Genomic DNA, 26,262 nt, shown 5'->3' on the forward strand with positions numbered 1-26,262 from the left:
AAGAAAATAGACTAAAGCTGCACAGAAATCACACCACCTGCCACTTCTCTCAGCTACGGAGAGACAATTAGGGACTGCAATGTGCAGAGATTTATCACAACTGGAAAATCTAATAAAAAATAAACAAAAACAAACCTTTACAATTAAGAACAGTATGAGATAAATTGTGAATTGTTTAAAAGTGTTTTTTTTAAACCTTGGTATATAGTATTTGGAATCAGGCTATACTGGTTTTGTTGTATCCCACAAACTCCTTGGTGGCATATCCACACAAAGCAGCGGTAAAACCATTAGAAACCTACGTCTAGTGGGAAAGTTTTAAACCATCCTCTATAGCAGCCTGATGGCTAACCTCACTAGCTGTCAGATTTTGCACTAAGCTCTCTTTTAATATCAGCTTTTAAACTTATTGTGGATTTTACACATAATTCATCAGCCTCTTTCTCAAACTGATTCTGAATACATATCATTATAGCTCCTACAGTAGCTTCTCTCCCTTCAAACATTTTGGGTCCAAAAGTAAGATCACCATCTTCGGTAGAAACAAACTCCAGACCGTTGTGCTGAACCTGTACAGCTATACCAGAGGTCACGGATTAGTGGAACAGGGTCCAGATCAGGACCCAACCTGATTTAAAACATTTATAAATGACTGCGTGTTGTGCAGTAATTTATAAATGAAGCCATCAGGAGCGTCTGGCAAGCTGCATATGATACAAATTAGCCAATGAGCTGCTGTCAGTCTGGGTTGCTGCTGCTTCTACTTTTAGACACAGCAGGCAAACCAGTGGCAAGCCGGGCGATGGGAAAGAAGGAGAAGAAGATGAGAAAAAGAGAGCAGAGAAAGTGAGGACTGCTGGAAGAACTGCGGTGAACTGGTGAAAGAAAATTGAAATGGTGCTCAAAGATGACCCTGCACATTTAGAGTATGTTTGGCTCAACCTGCTGCTGTGAAGCAGGATTCTCCAGCATGAACAGAATCAAAAACAAATATGGATTTAGGCTCAAAATGAGCCCCTTGATATGTGCTTTAGAATGGCTTTGTCTCCATTCAAACCCAGGTTTAAAGCCCTGCAGGGCAGCATAAAGCCCACTGCGAACATTAAGAAAAAAAAAGAAAAAAAAAAATAATACGGTCAGTTTAGGTGTTTTATGAAAAAAAAGTGAGTCAGCAAATTGTCTATATACCAAACTGAATGATTGTTTTTCTCTAATTTCTCTAATCGACTTTAAAATGGTAAAACTTTCTATTTTTTATTTAAAAATTCAATGTATAACATGGATGCATAAACACCTGCATTTTATTTCAGTGTTAAATTCTGTTTAAAGTTACGGATTATAATTAAAAATGTCTCCGGACCTTTACTGGTTGATGATTTTCTTTATTCAGACCTTGCTGATTTTTAATTGATTACCCCTGAGCTATACGACATTGTGCGCCAGTAACACAGATAGGAGGCATAGCGCCTCCTTTCCTTACACCTCTTCTACTGGCAGCGCTATTTGAACAGCACTCATAATAGTAACCGGTGATACACTTCCCCTTTCCTTTAAGAGTCCTTGCCTATTTGCTGTATTCGGATGTAGCTTCCCTCCTTGGTTTACCGTTTTTTGCACTTTTCCATTCTTTACTTCTGTGGCACCTTTCCCCTCAAACAGGATAGACAGAAGCATTACAATGCTGTTAAAGCCCCTCCAGTTTAGTTACAGTCAAAAGTTTCTGTGCCAATATCATATTTTATTCCTATGAGGATGTACCCTGACTTTGTCATTGCGTTGATTTATTTTGGCAAGTATCACTTTGCACTGTGGGAGTAAAATGGAACACATATATGAAGTTCAAAGTATGTCTGATGCTTAGTCTTTACCATGCACATAGGAGGGAAGGTATTCAAAGACTTTAACTAGGCAGATGGGTAAATAAAGTAGTTTTTATTTAAAAGTAGTATAATTTTAAATATTTAGGACTAGAGGGGGATGGTACCGGTTTGGCCACAGATGGTTAATGTGGCCAGAACATATTTGCTGTAATACAGTTATAATAAAGTGGCCATATGTGCTCCTGACAATGAAAAACAAATTAAATGGCTGGCCGACGGCTGCGGCACACAAAGAATGAACCTTAACAGCAGAGGGACAGATGAGCCAGAGCACCACTGTGCAGGTCTGAGCTCAGCAGACTGCTCACAAAACCAGGGAAGCAGACTGCTAAATAAATCACGTCTGGGTTAAAAATAAACTCTAAGAGCCCCCATGCAGCAGCTGAGACTGCAGCAATTGTTTCTCAAGCTGGCAGAGCTCATCGTAGATTCATCATCAGAGCGTCTGTGAGTGACTCCCAGTTTACCCAACACCACACTATGATTCAGCACGTCTGGATGAGGCAGCGCAGTGAGAAACGCTGCAAGACAAAGATGAGGAACAGATGACTGGGATGACGCAACTGTTTGCAGCTACAGTACACACCTGCAGGGAGAGGTTGCTCACCATCTTTACCACGGGTAAAGAAGTAAAAGCTTTTTCTGGCTCCTTTTTTTTTCTAAAAGTCAAAATTTGGAGGAAAAAAAATGCACATTTCTAAAAAAAAAAAATGTTTTAAACAATTTTACCATTTCTTGGGATCCTTCTGCTGCAGGCCAAGTGATCTAAGTCGAAATCCCAGCGTGGAGAATTTCTGCATGCATTGGAAAGTTTCCCCCTACTGTCTACCAAATCTGAATGTTAACAGATAAGTGCGTGTCTTAATGCTTTGATGTATTCCGTTACTTTTAGAAAACTTTGAAGGGTATTTTTGCTCTTCTATACATTTTACTTTACTTAATATTCTTGTAAGATAACTGCTACTCTTACTTGTTTATAATATCTGATTACTCACCCAATGTAACTTAAATTATTTGGTCAATATCAGATAAACGGATATTGTTGCTGAAAGTTCTTCCTCCCTTCCTGACCAGAGGTGTCAAGGAACAAAGTACAAAAACATCGTTTCCTAACTTCAGTAGAAATATTGGCATATCTATACTTTACTGGAATAATTCCTTTTTATGCAAATTTTAACTTCTACTTCTTAATTTTTTTTTTTGCAAAGATCTCTACTTTCTACTTCTTATATTTCGAAAAGGACTCGTTAGTTTAACCTCATTTACGTAATGGCCTGGTGGCATTTAAAAAAAAAACAACAACATCAAAATACTTTGTTTCATCCAGACAATTAATCTCTTTGTGGTTGGACTCGGTGCTGCCCCAACTTGTTGTTCAACACATACCAAAATAACTAGTTTTTTCAAAATGATGCAGTTAAATTCAACGCCGTTTGCCATTAGTTGTAAAACTATGAAAATTAGGCATAAGGAATTTATCATCATGAACTGTAGAAAAATGTTCCTTTAATAGGGTAGTGTAATAACCAAAAAAAAGTTTAGTGCATCTGTCCTTATAATTTTTTTTCTGCATTACTTTTACTTTTATACTTTAAGTAGCTTTAAAAAAAATGGAACTTTTACACTTTTACTTGATGAAAAAGCTTCAGTTAATACTCTAACTTAAGGATTGATACTTCTACTTGAGTATTAAACATTAATACTTTTGACACCTACCGGTATGTTGCTGAGAGCTATACTTTACATTCTTGGTTAACTGGTTTTATAAGTTTAAGTAGAAATAAGTTTAGAAAAATGCTTCCTCTATTTCTTCTTATTTTTTTAACCATTTTTGTTTATTATATACTTTAAAATTCTCTGTTTGGGTATATAATTGTTAGCATAGCAGACGTTACAAGCCTCTAATTTCTCAGTAATCCAGTAGCCAGTTCACCAAGCAATTTAATGGATGACTACTTTTTTACAAAGACGAAAAAAAAAAGAAATGTAAAGTAGTGCCTTAAAAATGTTTTTCTATTTTCTTACTCGAGTGAAATTTTTGGGCACAGCTGAGCATTTTTGTAAATAGGGGGTCTTTGCTTTGGTCCATACAGAGAAAGAGATTCCTCCAAACATGGAAGTTCTCCGTCCGCCATTGTAAAAATGATCAGATCTAGGTAAATAACTCCCTTTAACCTACAGACTGTATGGTGCAACAAGAAGGTCTTTCTTAGAATCCCAGAGTCTCTCTAAAGGCAGGCAGGCACTGTACGAATTTTTCCCTTTTTAGGCCCATTAACCTCTGACAACCACCAACCGATCAGGAATCGTAGAGTCGGGAGTAAATCAAACATGTTTGAAGTTCAGTCGGCTGTCGTGAGCTGTATGTGATTAAATCCTGCAGTTGGACAGGACCTACAAGCGACTACGAGCCAATTTACAAGAACTTTGCGAACCGTGCATGTGCAACACGGGAGTTCTTCTTCCAGATTGAAAAGTCCAACCAGCGCGATCTCTCAGCACTGAGTCCGGTGGTTTTTGGACGCACAGTGTGGGCAAGCATATCGCATAAGAGTCTGGCCGTACTGCAAACTTTTAAAACCTTCGGTTTCTTCGTACATTTTCAGCTGTAGCTGACTACAACCCTTGAATATATCGTTCAATATATGCCGGGCTTTGGTGGAGATGGTGTGCTCTCCCAGTTGGTTCTCTCCAGGTACTCTCTCTCAACTACCTCCACCAGTGCAAAACAACATGACTGTTGTGTTCAGTATTTACTGGAATATGACTCCTAGGTAGGAGTAAACTTTTTATTTTATAGAAGTATGTCCTGTGCAGGTCTGTTTGGCCTTATGGGAGAGGTGACCCATCCTCTACCTTAAGGACTGTTACAGACATGAGCATGTCCTCCCAAAGTAGCAAGAACAAGCACGTGCAGACAATGAATGGATAAACATACTTCAGCTATTAATAAACAAGTAAATGTTTTTATTCATTCTTGCATTCACTTTTAAGGGTTGGATTTAAACAGATAGTGTATGGTTTGCAGAATTAATTTAAGTTGTAGTAATTTTAAACACTTTTACATATATTTAACATAGAGGTCTGCATCTCAATGTTAGATTTCTTCAGCTGAACCAAACAACCCAAACTTTATCTTTACAAAGCAGGAAGTCCATCCCAAGTTAAGCTTGAGAGTAGAATTGGTAAGTGGGCTCATTGCTTTCCTTGCTAAAAGGTATATCAGTCACAAATCTCCAGGATATCCTCCAGCCGGAGTCCTCTGCTGTTTTTTTTTTCCCCTCACTTTTTTATTAACATAGCCTGCATTCACAAAAAAAAACAACAACAAAGGAAAAAAAATTTTCACTTCGAAAAAAAAGAAAAACAACCCTCACTGCAGGAAATTAAACTTTTATTTAAAGTAAATATTCTTAGTGAGACAAAAAACAAAGTTATGGGATCAGCAGCAATCCACTTTCAATGCCTGTCCTCCTTTACACGGTGAGAAAAAAAAAAGAAAAGAAAAAAAGAAAAACAAGATGTAACATATCCAGAAAAAAATATTGACTCCAATTTCACTTTTACCCTGCAGGTAGCACTTTCTCTTGGATCTGAAACCAGAGGCCTCTGTGTCAGCATGCAGCAAATAAAGAGTTTAACCCAGGATAACACGGGAACCCGCATGCACGCGTCAGCCTTTATGTTGGTAACTTCATACAGATGCACGGTGAAGGTTCAGATTCCTGATGCCTGAGGGCAAACACTGCCTCTAAAAAAACAAAAAAAAAAACAAAATATGTACAAAATGCCTCCAAACACACAAGGCTTCACAGCTAATCAGGAAAACATACGGCATTTCATCTCCACATCTTTTCCCCTTCCTTCTTCAATCTATTGGGACATTAGTTCCAGGACAAAACAGGATGTGGCATCAAATATTAATTCAAAAAACGAAACAGATCTTATAAATTCATTTAAATAATCAATTATTCATGAGTGTGATGCCAGATACACTTTATAAGAAGGATGGCTTTTCCTGCATGTACCAATAATTACTTCCACAGATATCTTTGAGATAATAAATGGCTGCAATGCATCCTGCTGTGTCATGCCCTTGGAACATTTGAGGACACAATGAGGACGATGAGGGCTCAATAGATCGGTTCTGATAATGAAGCAGAAGGCCAAGTACCGATCTGAAAGCCTTGACATTTATAAACTCCATTTCCCATCACGGATCACCCACTAAAGTCTCTTTTCCACTGAACTTAGCGGCTTAACACCAGATTTTCAAACCTGGCTAATAACCCACTAATAATCTGTATTTGCTTCCCTTCCCATTGGCAAAAAAAGCTGACTCTACCCCCTGCTGCTGTGTGTCTGTTGACACCATCATGTTGGGTTAGCGCGGATGATGTCACCAGTGGAACAAAATATAGGAAAGTAAACAATGGAGAGCAACATGGAAGGGTGCCAGGGCGTCATGAGTGTGCTATATTGTTTCGTTCTTGTATCTGTCTGGATCTCTTTCACCAGAGCTGCGCAATTTTTAATCTATTGCAAGCAGAGTTGTCTTGGCCTGTTAGATCAGACGCGACTGGTCGAACTAAATGGTATCACGTAAACTTGCAGTTCGAAATGGGTCTGATGTTCCCACTGTATGCCCATCGGAGCCAAGCCAGTTCAAGGACTTTTTTAAAGTCAGTAAGCCATTCCCACCGCCACTAAAAGCTGATTGTTCGTGGGTTTACACTGGTATATTGGGCAATGGGAGAAGTTCCAACCAGCATATGTCAATTTTCCATCTAAATGAATTTATTTCCTAAATTTGCAGAAAAGAAAAAAAAAAGAAAAAAACTCAGCTGGATTTTTTGTGCTACAAAGGAAAACAAAAACATAAAACTCTAAAAATATGCCAAGCAAATCAAAAGCCACAAGCACAAGGATAACTAGATTATGACCAGGTATATTGTTAAAGGGGGACAACTCTGAACATCTCCTCAATATGGCACCTGTTACCTGGATGTAAAAGCAGTGAATTTAATATTTTTTCTTTGGAGTTCAAAGCAGGAAAAAAAATTTAGTGGCCCTTAACCAGGGCTGTTCCTGCTCCTCAGTGGTCATCATCTACCAAAAGTGGTGGAAGGAAGGAAAAGTGGTGAGCTGATCACAGGGTTATTGGTTCACGTAGCAAAGGTGTGCATTTTTGGTCTGGTCTTACTAATGACCTCTACATGCTTTCCCAAAGGTTCTGTTCGAAAGAGGTCAGAATACAAGGTACTTTGGGGGTCAGGATGTTTCAAAAGAATAATGTTCCCTTCCACCAGCGTTAGGAGTAACTGCATAATATAACAGCAGTGTCAGTAAGTGCATTAGTTTTTTTTTTATTAAAAAAAGTAATCTAACCAATTACTTTAAATATGTGTAAAGCAGTTAGGTTACCTGTCATTTTTTTTATTACTGAATCAATCAAAAGGAACGTCACATAAGAGCACACTCTGCTAAAGGGAGATATATTTACTGCTTAGACAAGGCATGACAGCTGAAATGGAGCCATTAATGATAGCAATGGCTTAGAAGCGTAAGATCGGTAAGTGTTCAGCATGCTTTAGTAGAATGGATATTTCAACTTTGACTTTTGAGATGGGTTTATCCCTTGATGGGTCAAGACCATCATAAAGAGAAAAGTGGGAGAAACATGACATTATGCAGGTAGTCTTAATGTTATGCATTATTGGTGTCGGTGCATCTTATGAGCAATGAAGAAATAGCATCCACAGGTTTAGGTCCGCTAGAGCGTCCTCAGTCTGCAGGCTTCATCAACACATTTCTAGCATAATATGGTATAAAATATTATGTTATAAGTTTATTAGTTATGTCTGTGGCACAGGGGTTAAAACGCATGACGTTTATATGGCAGCCTTAGTCCTCAATGTTGCAGCTACAGGTTCAAATATCCCTTTTAGGGGAGTGGTGACCTAGAGTTTAGAGCATAGAGCTTGGTGTCCTGAGGTTGTGAATTCAAAACCCACTCCCACTGCCACTCTTGGTCCCTGAGCAAATGCCTTAACCTCCCACTGATCCCTGGGCACCACAAACGGCAGCCCACTGCTTCCCAAGGGGATGGGTTAAATGCAGAGAGTGAATTTCATTGCTCTGTACTTGTGACAATGTAATAAAAATAAAAACGCTGGGGGAAAAGGTACATTTTATTTTCCTTTAGAGTATAAAACTGCAAGTAGCCAATCTGTTAGCTTTATATAGCTTTCTTTTCCAATATTATGATAAATATGCTTCGCCTGACGGGAGACAACCAAACAGATCAGGGTGACATGGTATCCGTGTCAGGATTTGGCAACAGGACTTCCAGTAACGGCTCCTTCCTAAATGTGACAAACCAAAATTCCTAGAATCTTGGTGTCCCCTACTTTCCACTAGGCTTAGACGAACATTCAAACTGCCTTTAACATCAGAGCTCTGCTTTGCCACGCAGGAAGTGGAAATTATCATTTCAAAACGAGCGAGTGGCGGCGGAGATGAGTGCTGGAAGGAGAGCCGGGGTCACCTTTTTCCTCTGATACAGACGTGCCCTCACCTCAAATTATTCAAGGCTGACGGAGGAACAGTCGGATGCCGCTGCTTGAGAAACCTTTAAAGCGTCAATAATGAGCCCAACGCCAGATTTAAAGCACTGTTATAGAAACCGTGGAGGCCTCTACAGATAAAAGCCTGTGGAAGAAAATATATTAACAGCCATAAAATATAAAAAAGGCCATTAGACTACAGTACAAGTCCACATGATTACAGATTACACTAATCCCCTTTTGTTTTTATTCTGTGCTTTTGGGTTTAAAAAGCTTTTCACACTTACAACCCAGTGACCTATTTAAGTCTAATTAACTTCTCTGACCAATCAGGAAATCCCTCTCATTAGAGCTCAACATTTTACTTCGGGTGGGAACATCCCAAAAAAAAAAAAAAAAAACTGGAAATTTCAATGAAAGGTCCACTATCGCTTTATGGGAAACAAATGGCTGCCAAATAGGACAACACCTCTATCGTCTACAGGGCTGGTAATGATGCCAGGGAAGGCTGTGGACAAACTCTATAGCGTGACAGAGAACGGTTGAAGATTTATAGTGGCGTAACAAAACAATGGAAGCCTTTGTATGGTCTGCAAAACACGCTGTGTGAGCATCACAGTTCATCTGCTAATTACAACATCAAACCTAAGGCTGGCTGTCTGCAGCAAACTATTCATCTCATGACTTACAAGGCAGGTTTAGAGGAGGAGGGGGCTGCAGGATTAATCCCTGTGGTTCGACCAGCATGAGGGCCGGTTTCTTTACGCAACCTGACAAGCAGGACAATGGGATTTAAAAGCATATCAGATGACTGTATTCCAACTCCTGGTCCTTGTCATGCCAAAAAAGTTGCACACCAGCCCTCCGTTAAGTTTCCATGATTTCAACCACAAGTCTGTTCATGCAGCTCATTCCAGGTGGGAACATGACAACGTTTGGTTGAGTCATTTGACAGCTTTGGGGCCTCGGGGCAGTTGTCTGTTTATGTTTTGCATAGGTGTCGGTCTTAGTGGCATCTTCAGTGACAATAGGTGGCTCTTTTCAAGCACTATTTCATATGTTATGGGACAGGTACTAAGCTGTGAAAAAGTTTAACTTTTTCCTGTCCATGGTTTCAAACTAAACTACTATTTGCAATCAGAAAAATATTACATGAATATATAGATATACAGTTAGAATTTTTTTTTTCAAAATAAAGCTGGGTCTTTATAAAAGGTAATTGCCACCTAAACCTAATCACTAGTTACACCAACACCTGCCACCAAACATTTGCCCCAACTGGCAATCAGTCATTTGAATCATTGGGTTCTAGTCTTCCCATACCAGAGAGTTTTATTGCATTGCCAGCCTGTTTAAGATAACGCCAAAGAAATCTGAAGTAAATTCAAATCAAGCCCAAAACTTTTTTTTGGGTGCATTTGTTTTTTTCCCTTTTATTTTCCAGTCATTCAGAGGAAGAGATAGTGATGTCATGCTGCATAACCCAAATAATAATAATAATGGAACTTTATTGATCTCACATTGGAGAAATTTACCTCTGCATTTAACCCATCCCCTTAGGCAGCAGTGGGCTGCCATCGCTGAGCGCCCGGGGAGCAATCAGGATCTAAAAGGATGTGTAGGGTCCTGCAGTAGAGAGTCGCAGTTAGCTTGTTTCAGGTATGACGCAGATATTTTTGATTTATGTCCAATTTTGAAGTGTGGTCTGAGCCATGTTATTCCAGGCCAAAAAATGCAAGATGGACAATCACAAACTAGCTAGGACTGTGGGTGTCCATGTGTAAGTTTGACAAGCACAAAGTTCTCCCATGAGTGTTCCTAAAAGACTTGCCGTGGCGCTGCGTGTTTCGACTTTGGCTGAAAACCAACAAACCGTCGCACAGATCTACAAACTACCGTCCTGCACGCTGTGTCTGGGATAATGTCCGAGGTGTGCCAGGTGTTGTGGACGGCACTACAGCTGGAGTCTCTGGCATTAGGTACCAAACAGGAAATACGCATGGTGTAGAGCGGATGTATAGTTGCAACACACATGCACATGACCTGGTTTCTTAGTATAAACCAGGCTTTGGGCACAGAGAACCAGAGTGGCAGTTTGTGGGAGTGGGTTTCAAACTCACAACCTCAGGATTCCAAGCTTAATGCCCTTTAGGCCAGCACTCCCTCAAAGCACTTCCGGTTAAATTCACTATCTAACGGTCAGACATTCTCATTTACAGTTTTCTGGTAATTAGCAGAATTCATGGTTGCATCAGTTATTGCAAGGTTAACATGAGATTAAATGACTCAGATTTTCAAAAAAGGCCAGCTGTGTTGCCACAGTCCTCAGGATATTTTATCAGAAGGTGCAGGGGATCATCATGATGATTTTTTTGCACTAGTTTTGGCTTTGAAAGTGTCCCATTGAGGCAGTTTTTCCCCCAATCTCCCTCTCTCATTTGGGTCTTTTGTGACCTTCAGAATAAGCCATCAAGACGGTCTGGGAATGATTTTGGTGAAAAGCCACACAGTTCATCACTGTTCCAGGTTTTTCCTTCTTGTTTTTTCCATTTGCGGATAATGGATTTAACTGTGACTCCCTAATAACTAGGGCTGGGTAAAAGAAACTACAAAACAAAAAAAAAACCCTTTGAATCAATTATTTGATTTTCCATTTGAATGGCCCAATATAAATTAATAAAACCCTTCAATCAATCCTTCTTTTCTCCTCGATATATATGCACAAAAATCATTGCAACACAGTCAAAGGAGTGAATTTCATGCATTTATAATATGTTTTATTTACATAGCCTGCCTTGAGGTTTAAAGTTATCTAAAGCTTTAATGTTTGAATAGGTAAAGTTAAATAAAAAGTTCATGATCATTTTAACTGCAATGGGTTCAATTCATAAAATATTTTTACTAATGCACCAAGTTAGAGTTGGTTTCAATCTTTTGCAGCATTAATGCTTCAGAGAATGTCTTCCATATCCAAGTAAAGCTGGTACCGAATGATATCCTTTAAATATTTGAACTGAGTAGTGCCTTTGTTAATCAAATTGATGTGGAAAATCTGAAATAATTCCCAGTACTAACAGTGACCCGGACCTTAGAGATGATTTTGCAATTTAGGACATTTTATCTTTTCTGGGATTTCTTAAGATCGCTCCAAACTGTGTTAATCTTTGGGAACTTGATTCGACAGGGCTTGCAGAACATGGGCCTGGGTTTGAGTCAGGATATTAAACCAATAAAAGTAGTCAGTCACAAATATTTATGATTCAACAGGAGTTAAGCTTATCTTGGTATAAAATAGGTTTAATCTGCTTTTTCATTCTAATAAATAAAAAAGAAAATTCTTTTTTTTTCTCCTCTGGCTATTTTAATCTGTTATGAAATACTGTAGAGTAAATCATACTGATAAATAAGTAAAACAGATTAGGCGGGAGGCATTTCTCAGGAAACCCCCCTCCCTTTCACTGAACTTTCTCCTTATTTTTTTGTTCAGATTTCTGGAGAATCATCATGCCTTATCGCATATCCGCCCACTCATTGTTGCGGTGTGGACCTGTTGAGGTGTGAGTCACACAATGTAGAGTTACACATCTCTGCAGGTAGAGCTCCTTCAACCAGATCCAGCTTTTGCTCTGCCAACAGGTGTCCTTGTGCAATCTCATCACACTGTGATCTGAGTTGGCCGTCAGTCCGAGGGCTTCAAGGAGATAAACGTTTACAGCAGAAAAAATGGGATGCTAAAATCTCCTTTAATGATCTTTAAGAGAGAAGCAGATTTTTAGGAAAATTAAACTGTGGAGTTTTTCAAGCAGAACTTGGTTTGACCTTTTTTGAGTTTGCATAAGCCAAACAAAAACCAGAGTTAATAGATCTCCTGCTGCTCTTACAGCAGTATTCACACCAACCTTTCAAACCATCAACCAGAAACATTTCACACAGTATAACACTGAATATAGTGCAAAATTATACAAACCTTTTAAACTGCAAATCAGTTTCTGTGCTGAAATACTAAAAAAGTAGCAGATACATGGAAAAAGAAGGCACTTTTGTTCATTAGTAGTTATTCCTGTTTATTCTGATACCTCTACATAAATGCAAGTGTACAGAGTCACCAAATTAGTCATTACCGTATTTTCACGACTATAAGGCGCACTTAAACGTCTTTTTTTTCCCTCAAAATGTGCGGTGCGCCCTTTGGTGCGGTGCGCCCTATGTGTGTTGTAACTGCGACTTTTGAGACCACCTCATTGAGGAGATGATGAAAGAGTGGCTGAATGTAAGGAGACCAGCTGTTTTTTTTCCACTCATCACCATCGCTGTTAATATGTAACTCCATGCGTGCCCATCTCACAGCTGATGTGAAAAACATGGGGAAACAAATTAACGCTGTGCTCGCTGTTCAACCGCTCGACATCGGTGTGAACCGGACCCAGCAGGTGCAGCAGAAGCAGCGAGTTGACATGCAAAGTCAATGGTTGACGCGCGTATAGGTGCAGCAAAAGGTCCCGCAGCGTTTTGAGCAGCAGGCGCAGCGCGTCGGGAAGCGTTTAAGCATCTGACACACCGCCAACGCGCTGCTGCTGCTATGGAAAAATTGAAGTTTTGCTGCTGGACGCGCCGCATCAACCAATCAGAGAAGCTGATCTGGGAGCTGACAGCGAGACAGACACAGCGCTCTGATGACATATTAGAATAACGCAAATGAAAAAGGCTGGATGGATGAGGAGATGATGAAAGCGTGGCTGAGGCAGGTGTATGTGAGGAGACCAGGTGGTTTTTTCCACGCATCACCATCGCTGCGTGCCCATCTCACAGCCGATGTGAAAAACAAGGTGAAACAAATAAACGCTGTGCTCGCCGTTATCCCGGGGGGTCTGACAAAGGAACTTCAACCGCTCGACATCGGTGTGAAGCGGCCGTTCAAAGTAAGGCTGCGAGCGGCGTGGGAGCGATGGATGACCGACGGAGACCACAGTTTCACGATAAGTGGAAGGCAGCGCCGGGCAAGTTACGCCACCGTTTGCGGATGGATTGTAGATGCTTGGACTAACGTGTCTGCTGGCTCTGTTGTTCGAGCTTTCGCAAAAGCCGGAACTATTTCTGAGGAGCCGCCCGGCACGGAAAGTGACTCTGACAGAGAAGAAGGGGAAATTGGCGTGTCTGATTTAGCGCAGCTGTTTAATTCAGAAACAGAGGATGATGACTTTGATGGGTTTGATTAATACTTTGTAATAAATACATGAATAAAGCACAATCATACTCAGTTTTGCTCCCGCTCTATTTTTCTACCTGAAAACTTAATTCAACAGCAGCCTCTGGGCCGGGTCTCCTCCGCTTATACCGCGGTGGCTGGCAGGTGTTTTTCATCAAAATAATCTAAATCTTGAAGCTATATTTGCTGTGATCAGTGGGAATAAAGTAGTTTTAATATGTTTTTAAGTGAGAAAGTCCACCTGAAAACTTAATAATTGCAGTCAGTTCATCCAGATTATCTATTTCTGTCGGAGGCGCTCAGACCCCCACATACCAGCGGTGCACCAACAGTAGAAATCCCTTCAACAGCAGCCTCTAGGCCGGGTAGCCTCCGGGTTCACCTTGGCGGCTGGCAGGTGTTTTTCATCTAAATAATTTAAACTGCAGGCACCAGGATACCGGTAATAAAAGCGAACATATTCCGTCGGCAGGTTTCAGGATTTTAAGTTAATTTAGGAGTGACCACAGCGCTGTGTCATCTGCGATGTGTCTGTCTCACGGCCAGCTCCCAGGTTTGATTAATACTTTGTAATAAATACATGAATAAAGCACAGTCATACTCAGTTTTGCCCCCGCTGTATTTTTAAATACGCAGTAGAGATATTTAAAGGTAGTAGAGGACATGTACCGATAAAAAACGCGCCCTATAGTCCGGTGCGCCTTATGTGTGTGTTAAATACAGAAATGGGACACATAACTGAGAGTGCGCCTTTTAGTACGGTGCGCCTTATGGTCGTGAAAATACGGTAGTTCAGCTGAGATCAATTTTGTTTTAGTAAATCTGCTGGAGCTGCAGCCATCTTTTACTTTAAAAAGGTCAGCATAAAGCTATAATGTTTGCACACAACAAATTGGGTTGTCATTAAATAGCAGCAAACAAAAAAAAAAAACAACAACTATGTAATGGACAGAAGGCAATCTGGTCAGATGAGATCAAACTGATCAAACAGATAAACAAACTGATCTAAACCTGAATGTTTAATGAGCCAGTTAGCAGCATCGATAATTTCCATGTTTGAATGTTTTGACATGAAGAAGATTCCTTTAGCGTCAAGCGTTGGTGAAACCAACGTGTTACTGAAGCAAACAGGTTGATGATTGCGTCGATCCCACCTCGTCAAACAAAGCATTTTGGAGTTTTTAGAATATTTTTTGATCAGTTTTAAGTGAAAGGCCAAAGTACTACATCCATTTGTAGCTGAAGCAGTGCGTTTTGTGTACATTATATATAAATTCATGCTTGTAAATTTCTGTTGCCTCCTAAAGTGATAGAAACAGCTTCAACCTGACAAAGTTAACTATGACTGGAGCCGTTTGGCTGAAGATAAGCACACAGTTTTTTTTTTTCCAATTCAGTGATTTTAAAATAACATTATTTAGAGCTGTAATCATGATACATGATACTGTTTGCTTAAGGTTTACATACCATCAGAACTTCATGCTGGCTCATGCCTAGTTTAGACTGAGTTTAATCACATCTTAGAATGATTTAAATCCCATTTCAGATAGCATCCATCTGGTTAAGACAACACACTGATTAGATATGGGTATTGACTAACGTTATATCCCCATTTGTAAAAAAAAAAAAAAAAAAAAAAAAAAAAACACACAACAAATAACTTTGTACACAAAATGCATATTAGGAAGTCATGTATGTACCAGTGGCAAAAATGTACAATAACTTGCCCAAAGTTTGTTGCTGTAAAAAGATGCAGTGCAAATAGCTGAATACAAGCAGGCATCCACAAATCAAAACATATAATTAAGCCCAGATCCTCTGTGGAAAATTCTAGATCTTGATGCAAATTTTGATACAAATGTGTGATCTGTCTGCACATCCAAATCCAAATAAAGTAAGATTTGCTCATCAGCACATGTCAAAGGAAATCATTCCAGGCATAGAGCTTTTTTTTTCTTTTATTACAAATATACTGCTTTATCTTTTTCTCCTGGCTTTCCTTCAGAACAGCCAAAGGAGAAGAGAGGAGATGCTAAATCACTCTCTGGAGAAGAGCGTGTTACACAACATGTTTCCATCAACAGACAGCCACCTCAGCGAGGAGCTCCACTGCAGACTGTCCAATCTCAGATACAGATACGCAGCAGCGATATAAACACTTTCACTGAAAACCAACAGAGAGGGATTCTGTGTGACACGGAGCCCAGCTTCCAAATGTCAGTACTCAGTTTTATCAAGAAGACAAACAGACAATCCAATTACTCTAAAGTCTAGCATTTACTGTAGTAACTAAAGAATGAATACAGAACTAAACGCTCAACAACACAAACTGCAGATCAGTAAAAACAATAAAATCTCAATCTGAGTCATGCAAGTGAACAAATGGTAGTTAATACTACAGTAGGTAGCTAAGCTATGATTAGGGCAGCTCAGTATTTGGAAAATATCTAATTGCTATCCTTTACCTCTTAAGGAAAAGTCCGGTCAGCAAGGAATGATCAATGGATTATCATCTATACCTAAAACTAATATGTTTGCGGTGATTTAATGAATTTAGCATTAATCGGTAAAAATAATTTCCGTTGCGATAACTGAGTCTGGGAGCGACCATTTTTGCCCAAATATAGTAACACCTCACTCCTGACATCTTCCAGCAGTGATGTCACGGTGCGGTAAGCCTAGCGCCATTCTCCCCGCTTTACAAGCAAAAATCAATGGGAACTACTAGACACATCTGCAATCAACAACAATTATTGAAGGTTTCCAGAGGACTTCACCATTGAAATTCACCAGAGCTATGGTGAAACTGACAATGCCCACGTGCATGGCAGCTGGATGTTGGAATACATCGGGTAAAAGTGTAAACAAAATCAGTTATTTCACCTTTCTGATTCATGATCCTCCACAGGATCATTGGATTGCCAACTTGAAGAGGGAGGATTTGCCAACGACTTCTGGCCACAGAAAAAAACACGTAATATGTAGCCAACATTTGGAAGAAGAATGTTTTCAAGATGACTTGGATAATAGCGCGTTGTGACAAACACCAGATACAGCACTGGGACTTGATCAACAGCCGATACCGCACCGGGAGGTCACAAACCCGTAGGTGGCGGTAGTGTTCTTTGACAAACATGGATGCCTCCAGTAAAGCACATTCAGATGAAAATTACTCTTAATTAAAAACCCTTATCATTAATGAACTGTATGTAATACTTCTATTTTTAAAGTACTTTCAGAAGTTTGTATTCTGAATATGACCGGACTTCTCCTTTAGTTTAATGATGATTAACCCAATTTTTCTATTTTTTTCCCCTTTTAGCATTGCAGTAGTACCCCTCCCATTTTCTATAAGCTTTATATTCTGACGCATTATAAAAATAAACCTAATGTAGACATTAAGGAAAGTTGGAGGTAATCGAACTGGCCAAAGTTGTTCGGAAATGTGATTAGTGTGAACACATTCAATTCAAATACAATCTACTTTATCGAATATTGCTGACCAGCAGTCGTTTAAAATATGATATTGCACACGTTGACGTTCTCAATCATTATTTCCATTCATTGGTTTCATTATAAATCATAGCTAGAGCTTGTTATGCAGCTCTGGCTATAATTTGCAATGAAGTTTAGCAGCAAGTTCCAAAACTACAGTTCTGGAAATGTTTCCCATATCAAATAGCATTCTATGGGACGGACTGAGACTAGGTGGAGAAAAGATACATGGTTAGCAGCATTGCTTTGCTTTTATTTAACACTAGAACATCCTTTTGATGCAAACAAAGTTTATAAGGGCAAGTCTGCGCTTGTAGAGCATACTGTGTGAATTATTTAGCAGAAAGCATTTTTAAACGGAAATAAAATTCTTGCCACAGATTTAGAATTTGGTTTCTAATAAAAATTCTCGACTCTGACGGAGCCCCAACTAGTTTTGATCTAAACTTCACAATATTAGCTCAGGCTATATTTTTTAGATTGTTGTCCAGTTGGAAATTAAACCTCTATCCCGCTCTGTCCCATACCATAATGCTGCAACCACTATGTTGTAACTGTATTATTGGTGGATTTAGGGTGTGCAGTATAAGGTCACCTTATTGACGTTCTTTCACTCAAGGTCAGTTTGATGTCACATTCTCTTTAGCTGCTTTGGTATACTGGTACAGACAAGCATTAGCACTGCAGGGAAGCAACTTCTGGAGTTTTCCTTCCACAGAATGGCTCTGTGGTTAATGTTAGGCTCCTGGATTAGGCTCAAACCAGCATAGTTACCTCCAGGCACCTGCTATGGCATGGTTAAAACTGTTTCAAAGGTTTAGTGTAAAAGTTTGTTTGTTTTTCTGTGGGTGTAAATACTTTTGCAAGACAAGTTAAACATTAGCAGAAAGAAAAGCAGAGCATTTAACAGGCTCACGATTTTTTTTTTATTTCTTCCAAGTAAACGATCAATCCAACCATTCATGAGTCTAAATTCTGCATTTTCAGCAGAGTCACCTGGAACATCATCTGCATTCAGAGTCCTGCTCTGACCCTGCACCTAAACCCCTGCAGGGGCTTCTCAACAGGGTTTGTAGGTTCATGCCGAATATGTATGGCCCAGCAACAGGCAGACAAAAGCTATGCAGCAGCACTGCATAAAGAGGCAGCAGGCAGGGCAATGGCCAAGATTCACTGAATGCAAATGGAACCGTTAAACATTCTCACCAAGGTGCAAAGACTTAGGTGTGACTTTTCGCAAATTCCTCAGGCTGAGGCACCATCCCTGTCAAGCTTTCTCATCAAAACTCAGGTACTATATAAGATTTATTTTTTTTAAATAAAACAAAACCATGCTCTGAGTGAACGGAGGCCTTGATTTAAAGAGTTCTGAAGGAAATCTGCTTGGATAGAAGAAAGACAGCGGGGATTAAGCTGTTCTGTCCCTGGGTGTGTCTTGGACCCAGCCCAGAGAATGACCATTTTCCCACATCTTAGCTCCGTACAATTGGCTGCTCAGGGACTCTAAACAAACAAGTTCCCATCAGATTGCCATGAGTCGTCCTAATCCCTGTGGACACCATGTTTTTCAGAGTTTAAAGCTGCAAAGTATCTCTCTACGACCCGGTTTACCCCCTTTAACTTTACCACAACTTCCCCACATGCTGACCATTCTTCTCTAACTGTGGGTGGAGTGTTGGGTAGGCGGGTGTTTGCTTTGAGTAGTCCAAATGTATGGGTGGGGGTCTGCATAATTCCAAAAAGAAAAAAAAAAAAAAAGAAGTGTTAGGGTGGTTGGATTGATCCTTCACTTAGAAGAAATAAAAATTGAGAGTCTGTTTTCAACAGTATAAGCAAGGGACTATCAGAAAGAGCGGCTCCAGTGGTCGTTTACAGTCTGAACCTAACAAGGCGTATCAGCACAATGCAAACAGGACAGCCATCAGGCCTCACATCCATCATAATCAGCAGATTTTGCTCCAACAGCTCAGGATAAAAAGGAGGAAGCTGATTTCATGAGGAGACATTTGCAAAAACCAGATCCAGAGCAAAGGTGATGCTTTATCCAGGGTTACGCCGAGTTTGCTCTACAGACAACTGAAGTGATACGTGCATAACGTCAGACTCAACAAAGCAAAACAAACCTCCAAAGACATCAGGACCAGTATGAGATATAGCAAACTTTTGCTACTGCCTGAGGGGCCCCTGCTTGCACGGAACGGGTTGACAAATATACCAGATGCACAAAAACCTTCGTCACCTCATAGGTTATGTAATTTAAAGCTAGCTTCATTACTTCTGCTGCTCAGGTCTGAGCTGGGAAAACACTTATGTTGATGGTTGGTAAATAAATCAAACAGACCAGCTTATAAAAGCTTTTTTCCACAGCCGCATGTGAACGCGACATTTAATGAGCCCCATGCTGCAGAATGCATTAAAAAATACAATAAACATCAAGCTAGTCTTAGGAGATGAAAGAAGTGAATCATTATTCCACACATAGATAAACACAAGGATTTATTAAGAGGGCTTTTTACTTTGATTTCAGAAAATGGACAAAAACAAAACAAAATAATTTGTTTGGCAGAGAGTAACATAGGGTGGATGAAATGGATCTTAACAAGTCTGTTTAACATTAGCATCAGCCTCATTAACAAAATTATTTAAAAAGTCAACAAACATACATACAAGTAGGATTAAACTAAGGTCCTTTCCTGGAAATTAACCAGAGGATGCATCTTCTGGCTTACAGTAAAAATCTGCCAAATTACAGCACAGCTTTGCCACAATTAAACAAAAATTGCCAAAACATCCAATTCAATTCAGTTTATTTATATAGCGCCAATTCACAACACAGCTAATGGAACTTTACAGTTCACCAGATCATACAGATTGATTCAAAGTTTTCCATCTAAGGAAAAACCAGTTTATTGCATCGACTCATTGAGTAGAAGGTAATCACTCACTAAGCATGCTTGTAGTGACAGTGGTGAGGAAAAACTCTCTTTTAGCAGGAAGAAACCTCCAGCAGAACCAAGCTCAGTGTGAGCGGCCATCTGCTGAGGCCGACTGGGGTTCAAGGAGACAGAAGCAGAGATACAAAAAGCAGCTATAAAAGGCGACCTTGTCCAGGAAACACACAGCCATATTAAAATATTACAAAAAGTATCACTGTTGGGGATGAAGGGATTAACTGTGAAAAAAAATAGCACAAAACACCAAGAAATTACACCAAGCATAGTACGGCTTGTACAGATAAGACAGCACTGTGGAGCCAATCCTACTCATCATCACTCTAAAAACATCTGAACATTGTGAAAGTATTGCATATGCAACGCAAGGTAGCCAAGAGGTCTATTACAACTCCCAATAGGATGAGTTTTGCCAAAAAGATCATGTTGTGCTGAGGACGACTTAAAGCCTGTGATTTTAGATCATAAATTATGTGGGGAAGCAGGTGTTGAACCCTCCCATCTATTTCCAGCAAGTGCTGTCTAGTTCCAGTGGAGCCGAATGATAACAAGGCAAAACTACCAGGATAAATGTTGCTACTTTAAAGTTATCCAACAGACACGCTTCTTCTGACTGAAAGTAATAATAACATTCTGGAGAATCCCAGCAAAGATTAAGGTGATGGCACAGAGCCCTTCCAACCTCAAAGATAAACAATCAGAATACCACTAGAATCATGCAAAAAGCTTTTCAGCTATCAAAAGCTGTTAAAATGTATTTATATAATAATTAATGCACAATATGAATTATTATAAAACTTTATATGAATATAAATAGAAAGTATCAAATGAAATGTACAGCTATCCACACTAACCAGGGGCGGATTTAGGAGACGCACTTAATATTCCAAGTCAGATGGCTCAGATGGCATTTTAGCCAATGGATTTTTATCAAAAACATAATTAATGTGAACAAATAAAGAAAAGCTGTATTAACCATACATGTAAATAGAGTTTTGTGGGCCCCCAGGAACTTGGGGCCCAAGGCAACTGCCTATTATTGCCTAATGGTAAATCGCCCCAACCCCCCCCCCCCCCCCCCCCCCCCCCGACACTAATGTTTAATAATATTTTGAAAGATGCTCATCTCATCAAATAAATAAATAAATAAAATAATTTCCCATCTATTTCATCCTGAGAATATGAATAACTTAAACCAGACATGTATATATGAGCTGGAACTTTCTACAGATTCAAATTTTGAGCCAAGCAGAACTTCTGATCCTCTAGTTCTATATCCAGTTTGGAGAAAAAGAAAGAGAAATTAAATTTGTATATTTTATTAGTGGGTTTAGTTTGTGCTGTATGTACTGCAGTCCATCAGGCTTCCTCCCCACCTGCACAACCAGCACAGCAGGGCTGATCATCTAGTCTGATTACTTCTTTCATCTCATCTAGGAGCTATAATTTAGTCAGAACCAACCAGACACGGATGGAAACGCACACTGACTGAGGAGCGCAGAACAGAGTAAGGAGAATAAAAGCCCTTAAAACAGAACAGTTTGTTAGAAAAATACATCATAGATAAATAATAGGTCATAATAACTATTTGAAATGTATAATTGTGTTCTTTTTTCTGGGTTAAACTCGTTTAAAAAAGCAAATGAGCTGTAGTCTGATCTGGGTGATAAAATGTACGGTGCGGAGGCAGAGAGAGCTTACCTCTGTAGAAACAAACAGCAGCGGGTCTTTGCGTAAAAATGACAGAGAAAAACAAAAACAATCCTCAGAATGCGCTCTGATCGGACTGCGTCAGTGCCGGGGAATCGGTAATCATCCTCCCAACATGTGAAAGCAAACCTCCTTCACTACAAACTGAAGGCTGCTCCTTTTTCAAGCCTCCAAACTTAAGCTCCTCCCTCAGCACACGCTGTCTGTCCCTCACAGACCCTGCATGGCGCAAACACTGCGACTCTGCAAGAGCGCCTGTTACTTATTACGCACGGAGGGGAGACCATGAAATCTATGGAGGCCACTGAAAAAATAAAAAAAGTTAACAAATTTTTACATTTTATTTCAGTTTAATATGGGAAAAAGTCAGAATTCTGTGAAAAATGTCAGAATTCTGAGGAAAAAAAAAAAAAAATTCTGAGATTAAAGTCAGAATTCTATGAAAAAAGTCATAATTCTGAGATTAAAGTTAGAATTCTGAAAAAAACAAAACAAAAAAAAAACACTTTTCCCATAATAAACTGAAATACAATTTCAAAAAATCAGGTGGTTATTTTTTTTTTCAGTGGCCCTAATCCTCCTCTGTAGAATCCAGCTTAAAGAAACCAATTGAAATATTCACGGTCAGTAAAAACCACAGGAGGCCAGTATTTCTAATAGACGTTCGCTTAAAAATCAATGTCAGTTGAACTTAAGGTTCTGAAACTTTGTTCCACCACAGGTGTAACTTTCTGAAGGACTGGTGTGGACATGTCCCCCCCAGTAATTTCAATACATAGACTTTGGCTCTAAACAATATCTGGGACACATTTCTAAATTAGACTTTGCTGCTTTTGAAGGAAGATAATCACTGATGTAGCTGAAAGCGAAAACATCCATCATTCAATAATTTTCTGGATGGATTGATGGATGGATGGATGAACCAGGAACTGCACTGTAAAAATACATTTTGGAACATTTTGAACAGCATTTATAGGATAAACTCATCTGTTTGTAAATATTTTGCTCAGTAATGAGTAGGCTGTATTCTAACATTATGTTATTTATGAATTTATTGTGAAACAACCCATTTTGAATAGAACTGAAGTAAAATTGTGATTTTGTCAACTCATTATTTATGTTATGAGGAAGAGGTGAATATGTGTTAATAAAAAAACAGCCGATTTCAAAGGTACAGGTTAAATTGCTTGTTTAGACAAACAGTTAATCAGGTAAAATACCAGGAACTCAATGCATTTAGGAGTCAGACATGAGGACAGCTTGCTGAAGAAAGTGAGGATGAAGATTGCACCAGCAGAATGTATGATACCACTTGCTCTGCAGAGAGGGTGATTAGCTTTAGTTTTCCTTCTCTTCAGGAACTGCATATGCCTAAAAAAGGGAACTGGAGGGAAAACCTCATTTACTCTACCCTTTTGAAACCCTGCCGACACGGTAACCGAGATAACTGTTGAGTGTAAATGGAAAATAACTGGACTGGACCGTGCCAGACTCAACCAAACCACGTTAAATCTAGTACTAGTTCAACAGTAGGGCTCGGTTCATCTGTGGCTCAGTTCTCTGATAACAAAGAGCGCATTAGCAGTCATCTCCTATTTACAGTCAGCTGACTCATTACACCTGTTTTCTGGCGTTTTCGGCTTTGTAATTCACAAATAACTTCACCTGTTCACAACACCAACTTCTTCTCAGCCTATTAATGAGCGTGGTGTGACCAGGGATGATGCCGAGACCGAGGCTCTCATGCAATTGTATAATTCCCACCTTGAGAGCTGTAATATCACGGACTGATGATAAGAGGTGAGGAACCATGCTAGCCTGATGTGTAAATGGTCGTAAAAACCAAGCTCGGCACGGATAGCTGATCCAAGCTTGGTCTGAACTCGACATGGGTTGGTTTCTGAGGGGTAATGGAAATGAGGCAATAGAAACCAGTTTTTAGAAGACTCCCCCATCTGACGGGACAAAAATTTCTTCTTAATGTCTGCAACTTGCCTCATTAACAAGGCCTAGCCCTTACCAACACTTTTCTACTGAAAATAATACAAATATTCAAGCACGTGTAAATACTTATATTATTTTCTTTGTTGCATGTTTTTAAGATCTCCCAAGTTGCTCTTCTTCTGCAAAATTCATCACTATTTCACCAATTTTTATAGCATTCCTACAAAACAGTACTTGCTAAAAAAGCCTTTGCTAAATCTGATTGTGGTTGTTGGTGCTAGATGGACATAGCTGAATATACTAATACATGACAAAATGTTTATTTATCAGGTGTTTCAAACAAATCCATCCCTCCAGTTTACATAGATTCAACTTAAAAAATATAAAAGGAAAATGCAGTGATTAGCGATTCAGTCCAAAGGAATGCCTCGTTTATGTGAAGTTCAGTGTTCCCTCACTCTGTAGCAGTCACTCCCAGTAAAGACCACATCTTAACTGACAGTTTTATCTTTGCTGGTAAAAAACTGAAAAATACACACTTTATCAGTAACATTTATTGCCTTCACCATAAACCAATTTAACAGGTGAGAAAAAAGTTGCCAAACAAAAATAATACCAGTAATTAGTTAGAAATAACTGATTCATTTGAATATCTTTTTTGTATATATCTGTATAATCTATGCTCAGTAATTTTTGGTTTTCAAAAATAATCAATAATCAATGTAAACTTTTACAGTCTTAGTTTTGATCTCACTACATAGAAGACAAAAACTCTCCAAAAAAGGGAGAACACTAATTTTCCCAACAAAGATAGGGACAGGGTCACATTCCACAAACATTTACAAATATCTAATAGTCAAATGATCTTAAAAAGATAAAAGAAGCACAGGGAATGTTTTAAGAAGCTGCGTCAATAGAAATCACTGAAGTAGATGGTTTTAATAATTCAAAATGTCTGTTTCTAGGATGTTTATATTGACAAGATTCTAGTCATAAATATCTTTCAAAAAGCGTTTTCTTCGGCATTGCGGCGGCCCCTCTTGGACGCTTTTACTCTGGGGGTCCTTTTGGTCATCTTGGGTTTTGAGTCTCCCAGCGATTGCCTCGGGGTTCTGGCTCTTCACAACCACTATTGAGCATTTTTAAACTTTACATGCACTAGTGCACTCTCACAAACAACTACAGGTGCTTGGTTCCAGGTACTTAGAGATTCACTTCCATACAAAAAGCCCACATTCTTATCTTCAACTACCACATTATACATGTCAGATTAATTAATACTACTTATAATTCAGCGATAGTATCAAGGTGTTATTTTATTGTATCTCTTATACTATATCCGTTGGTTGGGCTGTTCTTTTTACATCTCTTTGCAGGTGATGAAGCAGACTTAAGACGTTTTATCATTGTCTCCCTTTCATCTCCTCTTACTTTCATTTTTTCTTGATGCTTTTCCTTTCCTGTTCTACTTACATTGCAGTGTCCATATAATCTGAAATACTTCCTGCATGAATTATAAAAAAAAAAGCTATTTACATGCATAAATTGAGCAGAACACTATGGTGAAAGCTATACTGCTCCACTTGTGGAAGTAAAAGCTGTTAGGCTCTTTTTGGCATCAAGAGAATTATTCTTATTGCCACATTGCCAGACAAGACACTGTAGAAAAAAAAAAGTACAAGCAACTTCTTTACAGCAGTTTCAAGACTGCATAATAGTAATATCATAATAATTCTTCAACTTCATCAGATGAGATGAAATTGTGACAAAGTTAAAACACAAACAAACTGCCTGGTTTTAAATTGATGTATCTCGGTATCTATCATTTTATTGATGGTTTAGGGCTAGTCTGCATAGTCCATAAATATGTCCTTTTTTAATCATCAGGATGCTATTTTTTTTTAAAGAATAAATCAGGCGTATTTGAAAAATATTCTAAGATTTCCTTCCAGACTGAAAGTTCTCTTCCTTTGTCCTTCTTGGCATCAGTTATCCTCTTTATTCCCAGGGATTCCTTTAAGACATCAAGCAATGACTGACAGCTGAGCGTGTCCACCACAAAGAGAATTAGGAAGGATTATGTACAAAGGCAAAGACATGGCCACATCCAAACTCAGTCATTCATGTAATCTCTTTTGCTGGTAGAAGGAATAAAAAGAACTGTGAAAGTTAAGTTGTCCAGGTCCCTTTTAATAACTTAGTGCAACATAAGTCATGGCCTTTCTGCTTTACTCAGGAAATCCAGTAATAATGATCTTATCCTGAGAAAAGACGGGCAACAAATAAAAGCTCATGTATAATACAGAAACACCTGCAGGGGAAAAGATAGTCTTCTAATTAATCTCCAGCTTTGTGCTTTCAGCAACTCAAAACAACATGGGATTTTGTCAGATATTCTGAGGAAAAATGTTGTCAACAACCAAAACCAAATACAAAATGCTTAAGGCAGTATTCTTATGGCTCAGCTTGACGATGGAGTTAAGGTACATTCTGAAAACGTTGTCACTCTC

At 39.1% G+C, this 26,262-nt stretch overlaps 1 protein-coding gene across 4 annotated transcripts in view; it reads right to left on the bottom strand.

Annotated features, from left to right (window-relative positions):
- The window catches only part of LOC119775289 (semaphorin-4B-like), a 90,170-nt gene that overhangs the window by 51,232 nt on the left and 12,676 nt on the right, over positions 1–26,262 (bottom strand). The window contains exon 1 of one of the 4 annotated variants that reach the window (XM_038273217.1): positions 21,800–21,985. The exons of 2 other annotated variants lie outside the window; for them this stretch is intronic. The gene's annotated coding sequence lies outside the window, so the exon portion shown is untranslated. Of the gene's footprint in view, positions 1–16,535; positions 16,607–21,799; positions 21,986–26,262 lie in introns of those variants that run through there. One more of the 4 variants, XM_038273219.1, reaches the window with a different exon arrangement.

The sequence above is a fragment of the Cyprinodon tularosa genome, unplaced genomic scaffold, assembly GCF_016077235.1.
Source record: "Cyprinodon tularosa strain WSP-4 unplaced genomic scaffold, ASM1607723v1 ctg861, whole genome shotgun sequence".
NCBI classification, from domain to species: Eukaryota; Metazoa; Chordata; class Actinopteri; order Cyprinodontiformes; family Cyprinodontidae; genus Cyprinodon; species Cyprinodon tularosa.